Genomic DNA, 8,463 nt, shown 5'->3' on the forward strand with positions numbered 1-8,463 from the left:
CAATTGAATCAAGCGATAAATCGATTACCTTCCCGACGTTCAGACACTCAAGGAACCCCCATGGCTTCATGTGGAGAATCTAATGAAGAACGCAGCATGAAGGAGACACTAGAAGCTCCGGTGGACAGTAAGGAGCATGAATTTGTTTTGGAACAATAGGAGGAAGCCGTAATCGTTAAAGTGGAAGAAGTGGTTGAAGACTTAGGAGATGCTGAACCCCCATGGGAAAGTCAAGTTATAAAGCCTCCTTCAAAGATGTTTGAAATTGATGTTGAGGAGGGTGTACAACCTCCAAGGCATATGATAAACCACTATTTTATGGTTTATCTTGTGCTTAATTGAGTGGATTTTATCAACTCTTTACCCACTTATTCATACTATTTGTATGGTTTTACATTTTCCTTCCTAATTATGTGCTTTGATTGAAAACATGCTTCTTTGATCCTATATTTGCTTATTATTAATCCTCTCTTATTACCATTAGATGCCTTGATATGTGTGTTAAGTGATTTTAGAGATTACAGGGCAGGAATGACTTAGAGGATGGAAAGGAAGCATGCAAAAGTGGAAGGAAGACAAGAAGTTGGAGAAACTGCTAAGCTGTCCAGCCTGACCTCTTCGCACTCAAACGACTATAACTTTAGCTACAGAGGTCCAAACGATGCAGTTTTCGTTGCGTTGGAAAGCGAACGTCTGGGGCTTCGATTTCATATATAACATGTCATAGTTTCCCTGACACTAGGTGACGCGACCGCGTGACCCATGCGGCCGCGTCGCAGTGACCAAAATCAGCGTGTTTGAATTCGCAACCAGCGAATTCTGGGCTGTTTCTGACCCAGTTTGCGGCCCAGAAAACACAGATTAGAGGCTATAAAGTGGGGGAATGCATCCATTCATCGGGAGGCTCTCATAATTCACTTTTCATGTTTTAGATGTAGTTTTAGAGAGAGAGATTCTCTCCTCTCTCTCTTAGGATTAGGATTTAGGACTTCTCTTAGTTTTAGGAGTGACTCTCGATCCCAGGTTTAATGTTCTTTTCTGTTTAATTTCGTTTCCATTTTTATTCACCTTAGTACTTTAATTGATATTTATCTTTTGAATAATTGGCTTATAGCTTTCATGTTATGATTTTCTTTATTAATGCAATTGAGGTATTTTCAAATTTGCGATTTATATTTAGCTTTTTACATTCTTGGTTTTGGTTAAGAAATCAGTAACTCAGGAGTTATCCAATTCAACAGCATAATTGATAATTGTTATCTTGCCAATTGAATTGAACTTCAATAATCCCAATCTTTTCTTCGGAAATAAATAGGATTCGAAGATCAAACTAATTAATCCCTTGACTTTCCTTTACTTTAGTAAAGGTTGACTAAGTGGAATTAAGATTCAACTTTCATTATGATTGATAAGGATAACTAAGTTTGGACTTCCAATTTCTAATACCTTGCCAAGAGTTTATTTTATTATTATTATTTATTTTTCTTATCATTCAACATACTGCTTCCTTACTTTTAAAACCCCCAATTTACAAGACTCATAACCAATAATAAGAACACCTCCCTGCAATTCCTTGAGAAGACGACCCAAGGTTTGAATACTCGGTTATCAATTTTAAAAGGGGTTTGTTACTTGTGACAACCAAAACGTTTGTACGAAGGGATTTCTGTCGGTTTAGAGACTATATCTACAACGCGACTATTTTTATAAAATTCTTTACTGGCAAAAATCCTAACTTCAAAATGGCGCCGTTGCCGGGGAATTACAAACGTGTGCCTTATTATTGGTTATTGTAAATATTTTATTTTTGCTTGTTTATTTGTTTTTATTTTTGCTTTTTCTTAAGTTAAGAGGTTATTGGTTTTTATTTTAAAATTTTTATTTTATCTTATCTTATTTCAAAAATCAATTTTCAAAATTCAAATTTAAAAATTTTCAATTTTCAAATTTCAAAAATTCAAAATTCAAAAATTTAAAATTCAAAATTTCAAAATTTAATTTTCAAATTCAAAATTTAAATAACCTTTTAATTTAAATTTGTTTTTATTTTTTATTTTTAATTTTTATTTGCTACTATGAACTCTCACCCCTTTGGCTATGAGTCTGGTTACAATTATGTTGCAGGAAGAGGAAATTACAAGGAGAACAGGCATCAAGGTTGGAACAATCAAAGATGGGAGGAGCCACAAGGATTTGATCAACCTTCATGGCAACAACCACCTCTAATGGACTATCAACAACCACCACCATATGCCTATAAACCCTCTCCTCAACACAGCTTTGAACCACCATACTCACAAGCCACCTATAACCATTCACCTCCATATGACCCTAACCCGTATCCACCATACCAACCACCCTATGAACCAAATGAACCCTCCTATCCACCCCAAACCTCCATGGAGAAAGCACTTGCTGATCTAAACTCTACTATACAAGCTCTCGTCGCCCAAATCAGACCACCAAATACCTTCAACAAAAAACCCTCAAGCTCTAGTGCACTTCCTTTTCAATCACAGAATGATCTCTCCATCCCATCACCACCATCCATGGAAGAGCACCCACATCCATCAATCCAAAAGCAACATGATCCCAATGATGCTATTGACATGGAACAAAAGAGAAGGGATCATCTTCGCGAATCCATACTTCATAAAGAGCTAGAGGAGGCCCTATGGGTAAAGGTAGGAGAGACCCTTAAAGATGAAAGAGTAGTTGAAAGGAGTTGTCATGGAGAGAAAATCATCAAGGATGAGTACGATTTTACATTAAAATTACTAGACAAAGCAGTAATTATTGAAGAGGAAAAAGTGGTTGAAGATTTAGGAGATGCAGAACCTCCATGGGAAGGTCAAGTTATCAAGCCTCCTTCAAAGACGTTTGAAATTGATGTTGAGGAGGGTGTACAACCTCCAAGGCATATCATGGCTAAAGACTTTGAAGAGGTTGATCAAGAGATGGAGATTAAAGAAGAAGAAAAAGTTTGCAAAGAGGTGGAAGTTGTCAAAGAGCACAAGGGAGTGGAGCTTAGAATCACCTTGCCAAAGTTATTGGAGACCCCTCCCCCTAAGTTGCCATCGTCCTTCACAACATTCAAGTGGGTAAAATTCATACCCCTTAGCTCTCTAATCCCACTTGAATATGGGCTACTGGAGACGGATGGTCAACTTAGAGCTCTTTGTGGCATTAAGAGTAAGAGGAAGATGGTCAGTGGTAAGAATTGTCCTGCAAGGTTCATTATGGTTGGAAGCTTTAAGTTTAAACGCAAAGGTTGGTATAAAGCTCAACTGAATGGGTCTAGGAAGCTGTTTGGATGTCTCAGTGAGAATTCTGACTGTTCACCACCCACGTGGAAAAATGATGATCAACAAGAAGATGGGTGCAAAGGCAAGGTCTGGGACCCCGGAATTCAATCTATAAATCAGCACTCTTGGGGCCTTGTCACTTGCTTTAACTTACTTGAAGGCTTTCTGTGCCTAGTTTGGGATCCCGGAGGATACTGGAATTACAAACATTGGTGGAGATTCCTAGATGAATACAAGCATAAGCCACCATAACAGGGAGCTCACCAAATGTCCAACTTAAGGACTCTAACTAAAACTGCTAGGTGGGAGACAACCCACCATAGTATAATCGTTCCTTTTTCATTTTTTTATTTAGTTTTATTTGTTTTCTAGTTTTATTTTATTTTATTTTATTATATTGAACCTGGAGTTTTGCATCAAATTCATATTAACACTGCATTCTTTATTTTTCAGATTATAAAAAAAAGGGATTTTTCGCACGCGATGCGACAACGTCGCTGATGAGCGGATAATTTATACGCTTTTTGACTTTGTTTCTAGTATGTTTTTAGTAGAATCTGGATACTTTTAGGGATGTTTTCATTAGTTTTTATGTTAAATTCACATTTCTGGACTTTACTATGAGTTTGTGTGTTTTTCTGTGATTTCAGATATTTTCTGACAGAAATTGAGGGACTTGAGCAAAAATCAGATTCAGAGGTTGAAGAAGGACTGCTGATGCTGTTGGATTCTGACCTCCCTGCACTCAAAATGGATTTTCTGGAGATACAGAACTCAAAATGGCACGCTTATAATTGCGTTGGAAAGTAGACATCCAGGGCTTTCCAGAAATGTATAATAGTCTATACTTTGCCCAAGTTTAGAGGACGCAAACTGGCGTTCAACGCCAGCTCTCTGCCCAATTCTAGCGTCCAGCGCCAGAAACAAGTTGCAAAGTGGAGTTCAACGCCCAAAATGGCACAAAAGGTGGCGTTCAACTCCAAGAAGGACCTCTACACGTGCAACACTCAAGCTCAGCCCAAGCACACACCAAGTGGGCCACGGAAGTGGATTTATGCATCAATTACTTACTTCTGTAAAACCTAGTAGCTAGTTTATTATAAATAGGACCTTTTACTATTATATTAGACATCCTGGATTGTATTTTGATCCTGTGATCACGTTTTGGGGGCTGGCCTCTCGGCCATGCCTGGACCTTTCACTTATGTATTTTCAACGGTAGAGTTTCTACACTCCATAGATTAAGGTGTGGAGCTCTGCTGTTCCTCAAAGATTAATACAAAGTACTACTGTTTTCTATTCAATTCAACTTATTCCACTTCTAAGATATTTATTCGCACTTCAACCTGAATGTGATGAACGTGACAATCATCATCATTCCCTATGAACGCGTGCCTGACAACCACTCCCGTTCTACCTTCAATTGAACGAGTATCTCTTAGATTACTAATACAGGGGACCGAGTCTGAGATATTGGGATCTTCGTGGTATAAGCTAGATTGATGGCGGCATTCATGAGAATCCGAAAAGTCTAAACCTTGTCCGTGGTATTCCGAGTAGGATTCTGGGATTGAATGACTGTGACGAGCTTCAAACTCGCGAGTGCTGGGCGTAGTGACAGACGCAAAAGGATAGTAAATCCTATTCCAGTATGATCGAGAACCTCCAGATGATTAGCCATGCAGTGACAGCGCATCGGACCATTTTCACAGGGAGGAATAGGATGCAACCAACGACAAAGGTGATGCCTCCAGACGATTAGCCGTGCTGTGACAGAGCATTTGGATCATTTTCCCGAGAGAGATCGAAAATAGCCATTGGCACCGGTGACATCCTTACATAAAGCCAGCCATAGAAAGGAGTAAGATTGATTGGATGAAGACAGCAGGAAAGCAGAGGTTCAGAGGAATGAAAGCATCTCCATACGCTTATCTGAAACTCTCACCAATGATCTACATAAGTATTTCTATCCTTCTTATTAAAATTCGAAAACCCCATTACTATTTTATATCTGCCTGACTGAGATTTACAAGGTTACCATAGCTTGTTTCATACCAACAATCTCCGTGGGATTCGACCCTTACTCACCTAAGGTATTACTTGGACGACCCAGTGCACTTGCTGGTTAGTTGTGCGAAGTTGTGAACCATGGTATTGGCATCATGTTTTTGGCGCCATTGCAAGGAAAAGAAAGAGCAATGAATTTTACATAATCAAAGTGTAATCACAATTTATGCGCACTAAGTTTTTGGCGCCGTTGCTGGGGATTATTCGAGTTTGGCCAACTGACGGTTCATCTTGTTGCTCAGATTAGGTAATTTTCTTTTTGTTTTCTCTTCAAAAATTTTTCAAAAATCTTTCAAAATTTTTTCCTTTGTTTTCGAAAAAAAAAATTTTAATAAAAATATTTTCAAAAATAAATTATTCTATGGCTTCAAAACTTTCAAGAATGAATTCTAGAGTTTCATGGTAACATGTTGAATCCTATCTGGCTGAAAAGCCATACCCAAACTCCTTTGGGATTGGTCTTCAACTAATCACCTCAATGGATGTAAATCCATTCTAAAGCTTGAATGGCTATTAAGCCATGTCTGACCCTTTGATTGGAGCTTTAGACTAAAGAGCACAAGATTCCTGGAATTCATATTAAAGATTTTGAAATCCTTATTTTTGTTTTTCAAATAATTTTCGAAAAAATACAAAAAAATTAGAAAATCATAAAAATCAAAAATATTTTTTGTGTTCTTGTTTGAGTCTTGAGTCATGTTATAAGTTTGGTGTCAATTGCATGTGCATCTTGCATTTTTCGAAAAAATCATGCATTCATAGTGTTCTTCATGATCTTCAAGTTGTTCTTGGTAAGTCTTCTTGTTTGATCTTTGCATTTGCATGTTTTGTGTCTTTTCTTTTTTTTCATATGCATTCTTGGATTCTTAGTGTCTAAGCATTAAAGAATTCTAAGTTTGGTGTCTTGCATGTTTTCTTTGCATTAAAAATTTTTCAAAAATGTGTTCTTGATGTTCATCATGATCTTCATAGTGTTCTTGGTGTTCATCTTGACATTCATAGCATTCTTGCATGCATTCATTGTTTTGATCCATAACTTTCATGCATTGCATCATTTTTCTTGTTTTTCTCTCTCTTCATTAAAAATTCAAAAATCAAAAAAATATCTTTTCCTTTTTCTCTCTCAAAATTTCGAAAATTAGATTTGAATTTTTCAAAAATTTTTAAAATCTAGTTGTTTTTATGAGTCAAATCAAATTTTCAATTTAAAAATCTTATCTTTTTCAAAATCTTTTTCATTTTTCTTAGTTATTTTTGAAAATTATAAAAATATTTTTCAAAAATATTTTTCTTATTTTTATATCAAATTTTCGAAAATAACAATAACACTTAATGTTTTGATTCAAAAATTTCAAGTTTGTTATTTATTTGTTAAGAAAGATTCAAACTTTAAGTTATAGAATCATATCTTGTGATTTCTTGTGAATCAAGTCATTAATTGTAATTTTAAAAATCAAATATTTTTTTCAAAAAAACTAATTTTTATCATATCTTTTCAAAAATATCTTCTCATCTTATCTTTTTAAAAAATTTGATTTCAAAATATGTTTTCTAACTTCCTAACTTCTTATCTTTTCAAAATTTGTTTCAACTAACTAACTAACTTTTTGTTTGTTTCTTATCTTTTTCAAAACCACCTAACTAACTCTCTCTCTCTAATTTTCAAAAATATCTTCCCTCTTTTTCAAAATTTCTTTTTAATTAACTAATTATTTCAATTTTTTAAAATCTTAATTTTCGAAAATTACTAACATTTTTCAAAAACTATTTTCGAAAATTACTAACTTTTTTTCAAAAATTATTTTCTAAAATCCTCTCCCTCTCTCATCTTATTCTATTTATTTATTCATCTACTAACATCTCTTCCTCACATCACTCACCAAATTCGAACCCCCCTCTTCTATCTGTGTTCGAATTTTTTTCTTCTTCTTCTCTTCTTCTACTAACAATAAGGAACCTCTTTACTGTGACATAGAGGATTTCTCTTCTTTTCTTTTTCTCTTCTCTTTCTTATGAGCAGGGACAAAGAAAAAGGCATTCTTGTTGAAGCTGATCCAGAACCTGAAAGGACTCTGAAGAGGAAACTAAGAGAAGCTAAATTACAACAATCCAGAGACAACCTTATTGAAAATTTCGAACAAGTAAAGGAGATGGCAGCCGAACCCAACAACAATAATGCAAGGAGAATGCTTGGTGACTTTACTGCACCTAATTCCAATTTACATGGAAGAAGCATCTCCATTCCTGCCATTAGAGCAAACAACTTTGAGCTGAAACCTCAATTAGTTTTTCTGATGCAGCAGAAATGCAAGTTTCATGGACTTCCATCTGAAGATCCTTTTCAGTTCTTAACTGAATTCTTGCAGATATGTGATACTGTTAAGACTAATGGAGTAGATCCTGAAGTCTACAGGCTCATGCTTTTCCCTTTTACTGTAAGAGACAGAGCTAGAGTGTGGTTGGACTCTCAACCCAAAGACAGCCTGAACTCTTGGGATAAGCTGGTCACGGCTTTCTTAGCCAAGTTCTTTCCTCCTCAAAAGCTGAGCAAGCTTAGAGTGGATGTTCAAACCTTCAGACAGAAAGAAGGTGAATCCCTCTATGAAGCTTGGGAAAGATACAAACAGTTGACCAAAAAGTGTCCTTCTGACATGCTTTCAGAATGGACCATCCTGGATATATTCTATGATGGTTTATCTGAGCTATCAAAGATGTCATTGGATACTTCTGCAGGTGGATCCATTCACCTAAAGAAAACGCCTGCAGAAGCTCAAGAACTCATTGACATGGTTGCAAATAACCAGTTCATGTACACTTCTAAAAGGAATCCTGTGAATAATGGGACGCCTATGAAGAAGGGAGTTCTTGAAGTTGATACTCTGAATGCCATATTGGCTCAGAACAAAATATTGACTCAGCAAGTCAATATGATTTCTCAGAGTCTGAATGGAGTGCAAGCTGCATCCAACAGTACTCAAGAGGCTTCTTATGAAGAAGAAGCTTATGATCCTGAAAACCCTGCAATAGCGGAGGTGAATTACTTAGGTGAACCTTATGGAAACACCTATAATCCATCATGGAGAAATCATCT

The 8,463-nt window shown here is 36.2% G+C and overlaps 1 non-coding gene across 1 annotated transcript; it reads right to left on the minus strand.

Moving 5' to 3' along the window:
- Positions 1 to 7,921: 7,921 nt before the first annotated feature.
- Positions 7,922 to 8,029, minus strand: LOC112725065 (small nucleolar RNA R71). Its single transcript, XR_003164195.1, has one exon. It is a non-coding gene; the product is annotated as a small nucleolar RNA R71 (small nucleolar RNA).
- Between the last annotated feature and the right edge of the window lie 434 nt (positions 8,030 to 8,463).

Source organism: Arachis hypogaea, chromosome 11 (genome assembly GCF_003086295.3).
Source record: "Arachis hypogaea cultivar Tifrunner chromosome 11, arahy.Tifrunner.gnm2.J5K5, whole genome shotgun sequence".
NCBI lineage: Eukaryota > Viridiplantae > Streptophyta > Magnoliopsida > Fabales > Fabaceae > Arachis > Arachis hypogaea.